This window comes from Podarcis bocagei (assembly GCF_964188305.1).
Source record: "Podarcis bocagei genome assembly, chromosome: W".
Taxonomy (NCBI): Eukaryota; Metazoa; Chordata; class Lepidosauria; order Squamata; family Lacertidae; genus Podarcis; species Podarcis bocagei.
Genome location: NC_138131.1, coordinates 26604667 through 26614981, shown reverse-complemented (window position 1 = coordinate 26614981; position 10315 = coordinate 26604667).

Sequence of the window (10315 nt, the reverse complement as noted above, 5' to 3'; positions counted from 1 at the left end):
GCCAGGGACCAAGGGGTGGAGATTTGCCTATCCAACAGGCAACCAGTCCAGGATTCTGCTCAGCAACAGTGCTGAATTCTGTGAGCAGAGTGGGTGGACACGCATACATGGGAACCCTGATGTTCTTTCAAAGAGTCTGCTTGACTCTGCTGATAAAGAAGAGGAAGAGGTTGAACCTGCTGCTGAGGAACAGAGTCCTGACCCAGAACAGGTTTTCTTGTGTGTGCGTTTCTTTGTGGCTGATTAGCTGCTCTCCCTGTGCAAAGGTCAGAGGGGGCAGGGTTTCTGTTGAGTCAGGTGATTAGCTGTGGGAGGAGCTTATCAGAGCTTCCAGGGCAGCTTGATCCATCTTTTAGATTTAGGGGAGCTAGTCTCAAACGTTTGTTGGGGGAGACCTAGGTTTTTTTGGGGGGGTTATTTGTCCTCTCTTCACGTTTTTTAAGATGGAGGACCACTGTAGCCACCCCAACGACACATTTTCAAGATGGAGGGTGAGGGACCAGCTGCAGTCGCCTGCGGTTCCTGCGCAATGTTTGCCATCTTGCCAAAGGTTGCAGGCAGCTTTACCTGCAGCAATTGTATGTTGATTGCCCTCTTAGAAGACAAAGTCCAGCAACTGGAGGAACGTGTAGCTACGCTCCAAAGAATCAGAGAGCTGGAGCTCTTCTTGGAAGCAACAGAGAACACCGTCTCCACCAAGGAGGAGACAGGGGACACCCCTGAGAAGGAGGTTAGTTTACCAACACAGGTGCCATATATATATGGAGAAACGTGACTCAAAGAAGTAGGAGGCCCAGGGTTCGCTCTGATTGTTTAGAAATACACAATCGCTTTGAAGTCCTCTCCCCTAGCATAGAAGACGAAGAACAGACTCCATTTGAGGATCTCTCCCTCAAGACGAGCAGCAAAGTCGGTCCTCAGGGAATGTGCAGGTGACCTTGGAACGGACAGCTCACGGAAGAACCCCGACCAAACCTAAGGGGAGGCGTGTAGTGGTGATAGGGGATTCCCTACTGAGGGGAACAGAAGCAGTGATCTGTGGGCCTGACAAGAGGTCTCGGGAGGTGTGCTGTCTCCCCGGGGCTAAGATCCAAGATGTAACTGAACGACTGCAAGGAATCATAAAACCAACTGACAAATACCCCTTCCTCTTGGTTCATGTGGGAACCAATGACACTGCAAGCAATAGCCTCCAGAAGATCAAAAGAGACTACGAGGCTCTGGGCAGGAAATTGAAGCAATTAAATGCACAAATTGTCATCTCATCTGTCCTCCCAGTTGAACGACGTGGCCCAGGGAGAGAGGGAAAAATAGTGGAAGTGAACAGCTGGCTTCGCAAATGGTGTAAACAGGAACAGTTTGGATTCTTAGATCACGAACTGCAGTTTCTTGAAGATGGACTTCTGGCAAGCGATGGGCTGCACCTCACAACGGTTGGGAGGAATGTTTTTGCCAAAACTCTCAGAAAAAATCCTTAAATAAGAGACATGGGGGAATGATTAATGGACTTCAATGTCTGTACACTAATTCGCAAAGCTTGGGAAATAAACAAGACGAGCTTGAGCTCTTGGTACAGCAAACTAAATATGACATAATAGGCATCACTGAAACCTGGTGGGATAAGTCCCATGATTGGAATGTTATAATGGGGGGATACAATCTATTTGAGAGAAACAGACCAGACAAGAAAAGAGGAGGAGTGGCGTTATATGTCAGGGATGTGTATACCTGTGAAGAGATCCAAGATTTAGATCCTCAAAGCCAAAGTGAGAGCATTTGGATCAAAATTAAGGGAGAGAAGAATAACAGAGACCTCATTGTGGGAGTTTACTATAGATCCCCAAGCCAAACGGAGGACATAGATGATGCCTTCCTGGAACAGATGGCCAAGCATGCAAAAGGAAGGGAGATAGTAGTAATGGGGGACTTCAATTACCCGGATATTTGTTGGATGTCAAACTCAGCCAAGAGCAGAAGGTCAAACAGATTCCTCACTGGCCTTGCAGACAACTTCATTGTCCAGAAAGTGGGAGAAGCAACAAGAGGAACAGCCATTTTAGATCTGGTCCTAACCAATGTTGATGACCTGGTTAGTGGGGTAGAAGTGGAAGGATCATTAGGCGCGAGTGAGCATGCTCTTCTGAAGTTTACTATACAGCGGAAAGGAGCAGCCAAGCATACTAGGACTCAATTTCTTGACTTTAAGAAAGCCGACTTCATAAAACTTAGGGAAGTGCTGGGTGAGATCCCATGGACAGCAATACTAAAAGGAAAGGGAGTTCATGATGGCTGGGAGTTTGTTAAGAGGGAGATAGTAAAAGCACAACGTCAGGCAATACCAATGAGACGGAAACATGGAAGGTGCCTAAAGAAGCCAGGGTGGCTATCTAAAGAACTTTTAACTGAGTTAAGATTAAAAAAGGATGCGTACAAAAAATGGAAAAGGGGGGAAACCACCAAAGAGTAATTCAAACAAATAGCCAGCACGTGTAGACACAAAGTCAGAAAAGCTAAAGCACAGAATGAACTCAGGCTTGCTAGAGAGGTTAAAAGCAACAAAAAAAGGCTTTTATGGGTATGTCCGTAGCAAAAGGAAAAACAAAGAAACAGTGGGGTCACTCAGAGGAGAAGATGGTGAAATGCAAACAGGGGACACCGAAAGGGCTGAACTCCTCAATTCCTTCTTTGCCTCAGTCGTCTCCGATAAAGAAAACAATGCCCGACCTGAAGAATTTGGAGCAAATGATTCAGCAGAGGAAAAACAGCCCAGAATAACTAAGGAGATAGTACAAGAATACTTGGCTAGTTTAGATGTATTCAAGTCTCCAGGGCCAGACGAACTGCATCCAAGAGTATTAAAAGAACTGGTAGATGTGATCTCAGAACCACTGGCAGTCATCTTTGAGAATTCCTGGAGAACAGGCGAAGTCCCGGCAGACTGGAGGAGGGAAAATGCTGTCCCTATTTTCAAAAAGGGGAAAAGAGAGGACCCAAATAATTATCGCCCAGTCAGCCTGACATCAATACCAGGGAAGATTCTGGAGCAGATCATTAAGCAAACAGTCTGTGAGCACCTAGAAAGGAATGCTGTGATCACCAATAGTCAGCATGGATTTCTGAAAAACAAGTCATGTCAGACTAACCTGATCTCGTTTTTTGACAGAATTACAAGCCTGGTAGATGAAGGGAACGCAGTGGATGTAGCCTACCTTGATTTCAGCAAGGCATTTGACAAGGTGCCCCATGATATTCTTGTAAAGAAGCTGGTAAAATGCGGTCTTGACTATGCTACCACTCAGTGGATTTGTAACTGGCTGACTGACCGAACCCAAAGGGTGCTCATCAATGGTTCCTCTTCATCCTGGAGAAGAGTGACTAGTGGGGTGCCACAGGGTTCTGTCTTGGGCCCGGTCTTATTCAACATCTTTATCAACGACTTGGATGATGGAATCAAGGGCATCCTGATCAAATTTGCAGATGACACCAAACTGGGAGGGGTGGCTAACACCCCAGAGGACAGGATCACACTTCAAAACGACCTTGACAGATTAGAGAACTGGGCCAAAACAAACAAGATGAACTTTAACAGGGAGAAATGTAAAGTATTGCACTTGGGCAAAACAAATGAGAGGCACAAATACAAGATGGGTGACACCTGGCTTGAGAGCAGTACATGTGAAAAGGACCTAGGAGTCTTGGTTGACCACAAACTTGACATGAGCCAACAGTGTGACGCGGCAGCTAAAAAAGCCAATGCAATTCTGGGCTGCATCAATAGGAGTATAGCATCTAGATCAAGGGAAGTAATAGTGCCACTGTATTCTGCTCTGGTCAGACCTCACCTGGAGTACTGTGTCCAGTTTTGGGCACCACAGTTCAAGAAGGACACTGACAAACTGGAACGTGTCCAGAGGAGGACAACGAAAATGGTCAAATGTCTGGAAACGATGCCTTATGAGGAACGGCTAAGGGAGTTGGGCATGTTTAGCCTGGAGAAGAGGAGGTTAAGGGGTGATATGATAGCCATGTTCAAATATATAAAAGGATGTCATATAGAGGAGGGAGAAAGCTTGTTTTCTGCTGCTCCAGAGAAGCGGACATGAAGCAATGGATCCAAACTACAAGAAAGAAGATTCCACCTAAACATTAGGAAGAACTTCCTGACAGTAAGAGCTGTTCGACAATGGAATTTGCCGCCAAGGAGTGTGGTGGAGTCTCCTACTTTGGAGGTCTTTAAGCAGAGGCTTGACAACCATATGTCAGGAGTGCTCTGATGGTGTTTCCTGCTTGGCAGGGGGTTGGACTCGATGGCCCTTGTGGTCTATTCCAACTCCATGATTCTAGGTAGAGGGGAGAACGTCTCCTAAAGCGGTGAAGCTTGAACAGAGGAGTGCTCCTTCCTCTCCCACAGGTTCAGCTGAGAAGTCTAGACGGTGCCGTAAGTCAGAGGGGGAGCTCTCTGATGCCAAGGACGTTCTAGCTGGCCCTAGTGACTCAGAGGGTCTACCTGAAGTTGAGTTGAGACTTTCAACTCAGACAACAAAAGGTCAACCTCCTGACAGGTTTACAGTCACAAGTGTGTGGGTTGGTATGGCACAGTGTGAACCTGAGTGTTTTGAGGATGTTCAGAAACTGCCTCAGGAAGAAGCCAGGAAATGGCATGAGACAATGCAGAAGGAAATGACCTCAATGGAGTTTCTAGGTCTGTTCTCCCTCACAACGTTGCCGGCTGGCAAACAGGCTGTGAGTAGCCGCTGGGTTTACTGTCTTAAACCCACAGCAACTGGAGAACCGCAGTACAAGGCTAGGCTAGTAGCCAGAGGGTTCACGCAGCGGAAGGGACTGCATTATACTGAAGTATATGCTCCTACTTCCAGAAGTGAAACTCTGCACATTGCGCTGGTCCAGGGGGGAGGTTACCATGGGGCGAGGTCCAGGACTTGAGTTGAGGGTCGCCAGACAGTCCTCCTCAGGCAAAGCAGGGTCCACAGCGAGAAGCCGGGCAAGGACAGGAACTCTGGGGGAACAGGACTTGATGCTGGCTGAAACAGCTCATCAACGACGTTGCTCCCGCAACCTGGGACCGGGCTGACTGGCCTTTATCTTCTCTGAGGCCAGGGGCGGCCCCGGCCCCCAGGAGACCCGCCTCTCCTGGCCTTAAGGCGAGCACTCCTCCTGGGAGAAACCAGTTCCCTTCGCCTCTCTGCCCTGAGCCTCTGCAGTTCAGGAGAGGCTGAAGGGTTACTGGACCCAGGGGGAGACTCACCTGTAGGCACTGAGTCCTCAACCACCTCCGGAGCCAGAGTGGATTCACCTGGTGCCTGCTCCTGAGAGCAGGTGCAGGCACTTCAGAATCAAGGCCCTGCCCCAGTTCAGCCAGCCCTGGAGGCGGGGACTCCTGTGCAGGCTGGGATTCCTCCGGTTCTGCCTCTGAATCGGATTCCCAGGCCATCACACCATCCCCCCTCCCAGCCCCCCCTCAATCGAGGGTCTGGACCCGGCTTGCTGGGGTACGCCGCATGGAAATCTCGGAGGCAGGCAGGCGCGTGGACGTTGGCTGCTGGTTCCCAGGAACGGTCCTCTGGTCCATACCCCTTCCAGTCTATGAGATACTGCAGCTTTCCCCTGCGGTATCGGGAGTCCAGAATGCGTTCCACCTCATACTCAGGCTCCCCCTGAACCAAAACTGGCTGCGGTCGGGGACGGTTCGGGTGGAACTCGTCGGGTGGGGCCACCAGACTCAGAAGGGACCTGTGGAATACCGGGTGAACCTTCAGGGTTGCAGGCAACTGGAGACGGAATGCCACAGGCGAGACCTGGTCCACGATAGGAAATGGGCCAGTGAAACGGGCGTCCAGTTTCCGCGAAGGTCGAGAGGGGTGGAGGTGGTGAGTGGAGACCCATACCAGGTCACCGACGTGGAGTTCCGGCCCCACCTGGCGGTGGCGGTCGGCCTGGCCCTTGTACGCCTCCTTGGCCTGGCGCAGTTGCTCCATCAATAGCTGTTGCTGGGACTGGAGCTCCTGAAGCCACTCCGTCACCGCAGGGACCGCGGATCCCGGCAGCACATCCGGAAACAGCCGTGGATGATAACCGTAACTGGCCTGGAACGGGGTCTGCTGGGTGGACGCATTCACCGCGTTGTTGTAGGCGAACTCCGCCAATGCTAGGTGGTCGACCCAGTCATCCTGCTGGTAGCTGCAGTAACACCGAAGGTACTGCTCCAGCACCGCGTTCGCCCGTTCCTTCTGGCCATCGGTCTGTGGGTGGTAGGCTGATGAGAGACAGACCTCTGTCCCGAGGGTCTGGTGCAATGCTCGCCAGAACCGGGGTGTGAACTGAACGCCCCGGTCGGACACCACACGCTCAGGTAGGCCATGCAGGCGGAAGACTTGCTGAAGGTACAGCTGAGCGGTTTCCTTAGCTGTGGGTACGGATGGGCAGGGGGCACAGTGCACCATCTTAGTGAAATGGTCCACTACAAAGTCCAGCAAAACCGTGTGCCAAGGACGTGGTGGGACTGGCAACGGCTGAAGTAGGCCGGGGGGTCACCCGGTAGGGCCCTTGGCCCGCCGGCAGACATCACAACCAGCAACGTAGCGAGCCACGTCAGCCTTCAGGCGGGGCCACCAAAACTCAAAGCTTACCAGATGGGTGGTCCGATACTGCCCAAAGTGTCCCGCTGCTGGGGCATCATGGGTCATCCGGAGAACCTCAGCCCGCAGTGGCCCTGGCGGGATATACAGGCGACCGTGGTGCAGCAGAAGGCCCTGATGCAAGACCAGCCCCAGATACTGAGGGCATGACCCTTCGGCCAGTTCCCGGAGTCGTTCCTGGGCCCAAGCGTTGACCCGCTGCTTTTCCCGCACCCGAGCCTGCAGTGGCTCAGCCTCCTGGGTGGCCAGGAATGCAGCCAGTGGTAGGATCGTGGTGGGTACTGCTTGCTGTACCGTGTCTGCGTTGTCTTCAGGTTTCCGGGACAGGGCATCCGCCTTCTGGTTTTGGGAGCTAGGGAGGTAGCGGATCTGGAACTGGAACCGGGAAAAGAACAACGTCCACCGGATCTGCCTTTGGTTCAGCTTGCGGGTGGTCTGGAGGTACTCCAGGTTCCGGTGGTCGGTTCTCACCTCCACCGGGTGTCGTGCCCCCTCAAGATGGTGGCGCCAGACTTCAAAGGCCACCTTGATGGCCAGTAGTTCCCGCTCTCACACGGTATAGTTACGCTCCGCTGGGAGGAGCTGGCGGGAATAGAAGGCGCAGGGTAAGAGTGGCGCATCGGGTCCGTACTGCTGAGACAAGACGGCACCGAGAGCCGTACTGGAGGCGTCGGTCTCTACCACAAAGGGTCAAGAGGGATCAGGATGTTGCAAGATCGGCGCTCTCTGGAAACAGGCTTTCAACCCCTGAAACGCCTCCTCTGCCTCCTTGTCCCAGGAAAACGGCGTCTTGGGGCGCAGTAGCCGGGTCAACGGGGTGGTGCGATGAGAATAATCTGCAATGAAGGTCTGGTAACAGTTGGCGAACCCCAGGAATCGCTGTAGGTCCTTGCGGTTCCGAGGTGCCGCCCATTCCTGAACTGCTGCCACCTTCCCAGGATCCATCTGCACCCCATCTGGACAGAGTCGGTGACCAAGGAAGTCCACTGACCGCTGATGGAACTCGCACTTGCTGAGCTTCGCATACAGGCGGTGCTCCCGCAAGCGCTGCAGCACGGTCCGGACATGACCCTCGTGGAGAGCCGGGTCACGGGAGAAAACCAGAATGTCATCCAAGTACACCACCACGTACTTGTCTAGCAAGTCCTGGAACACGTGGTTGATGTACCATTGGAACACAGCGGGCACGTTGCACAATCCGAAGGGCATAACCAGGTATTCGAACTGCCTGTCTTCCACTCATCCCCGGCTCGGATCCGAATTAAATTGTAGGCCCCCTGGAGGTCTAGCTTGGTGAACACCTGCACCCCTTGCACCCGCTCCAGCAACTCCGAAATAAGGGGCAAGGGGTACCGGTCAGGGATGGTAATTTTGTTCAGGGCCCGGTAATCATGGCAAAGGCGAAGCTCCCCACATTTCTTCTTAGGACAGGATCGGGCGTAATGTCCACTCCCACCGCAGTATAGACACAGGTTCCCCTCCCGACTCCGCGTCTTCTCTGAGGGGGAGAGGCGAGGTCGCGCAGCCCCAAGCTCGTCCGGCAACTCGGCTGTGGGCGTGGACCTGCTGGGAAGGACTGGAGCCAGGAGCCGGGGGTGCTGGCGGTTCCAGGTCTGGCGACGGTCCTCCAACCGATCGTCTATCTGCAGGCTCCGCTGAATAAGGGCGTCCAGCGTGGTGGGACGATCCATCATGGCCAACTGGTCCAGTATCTCATCCGACAGTCCCTCAAGATACTGGTCCTGAAGTGCAGAGTCATTCCAAGACAAGTCTTGCGCCAACAGCCGAAATTCCATGGTGTAGGCGGCCGCAGTGGACTTGCCCTGTTTCAAACGCCTAATTGCCCGGTTGGCTTGACTCTCCTTCTGGGGGTTGCCGAATGCAGCCTCCAAATGGTTGCAAAACCCCATATAGTCTGTCAGCAAGGGGGAGTCTTGCCTGAGCAGTGGCAATGCCCACTTGGCCGCCTGGTCCTTTAACAAACTGATCAAAAAGTGCACCTTGGTGCGGTCGTCAGGGAAGCTCCGGGCTCGCCCCTGAATATACAACTTGGCCTGGGCGAGGAACATGGGAAAGCTGGCCGGGGCCCCATCAAATTTCTCTGGCAAGGCCACTGGGTACTTGCCTGGAGCTGGGGCGTCGGCCACAGGAGCCGGTAGGGTGTCCAACTGCTGCTGAAGTGCCGTAACCGCATCGCTGAACTGCTGCACGGTGTGAGTCAAGGCCTGGTTCTCCTGGGCCAATGCCACCAGCGCAGCTGCCTGGTTGGCCATGGCTTCTGGCTTTTCCCGAACGCACCCCAACGAAGGGGGAGTGCGGGTGTGGCGGGAGCAAACTGTGCTGGTCCAGGGGGGAGGTTACCGTGGGGCGAGGTCCAGGACTTGAGTTGAGGGTCGCCAGACAGTCCTCCTCGGGCAAAGCAGGGTCCACAGCAAAAAGCCGGGCAAGGACAGGAACTCTGGGGGAACAGGACTGGATACTGGCTGAAACAGCTCATCAACGACGTTGCTCCCGCAACCTGGGACCGGGCTGACTGGCCTTTATCTTCTCTGAGGCCAGGGGCGGCCCCGGCCCCCAGGAGACCCGCCTCTCCTGGCCTTAAGGCAAGCACTCCTCCTGGGAGAAACCAGTTCCCTTCGCCTCTCTGCCCTGAGCCTCTGCAGTTCAGGAGAGGCTGAAGGGTTACTGGACCCAGGGGGAGACTCACCTGTAGGCACTGAGTCCTCAACCACCTCCGGAGCCAGAGTGGATTCACCTGGTGCCTGCTCCTGAGGATCCGGCACAGGTGCAGGCACTTCAGAATCAAGGCCCTGCCCCAGTTCAGCCGGCCCTGGAAGTGGGGACTCCTGTGCAGGCTGGGATTCCTCCGGTTCAGCCTCTGAATCGGATTCCCAGGCCATCACAGCACATGCTCTTAGCCACTGCTGCACAAAGAGGTTTGCAGGTGCATCACTTTGATGTGGATGTAGCCTATTTGAACTCAGACCTCCAGGAGGAGTTGTACATGCTCCCTCCTACAGGGTTTGAGGGCGAGAGGCAAGGCATTGTGTGGAGATTGCACGAATCAATTTATGGGCTAAGACAATCAGCCAGGAATTGGAACTTGTGTCTGAATGAAGCCTTAGAGAAGCTAGGTTTCAGGAAGAGTCTTGCTGACAGCTGCCTGTACCTTAAAGGGTCAGGAGTGTCACAGGAAATGGTTTTGGTCTTTGTTGATGACATCATTCACTTCTCAGGGGCAAACAAACGGGTGCAGAAATTTGCCAAAGAGCTTGGTAAACGTTTTCAGCTCAAGAACCTAGGTGCAGTAAAGATCTACCTAGGTGTGCAAATAGTTAGAACTGAAAATGGTAGCTTCTTGCTCAGTCAGAAAGGCAAGATTGAGCAGTTGCTTGAGAAGTTCAGAATGTCTCATTGTGCAGGACTCAGGACACCCATGGAGACAAGCTACGTGAAAGACAGTCAGCTAGCAGAACATGCTGAGTTCGAGAACGCTGAGCTCTTTCAGTCAGCTCTGGGTAGTCTGTTGTATCTGTCCCAATGGAGCAGACCAGACATTGCGTTTGCTACCAATCTGCTCAGTAGGGAAGCTACGAAGCCCAGTGTAAGTCCCTGGAATGGTATCAAGCAGGTACTGTGGTACCAGCAGGATACCAAGG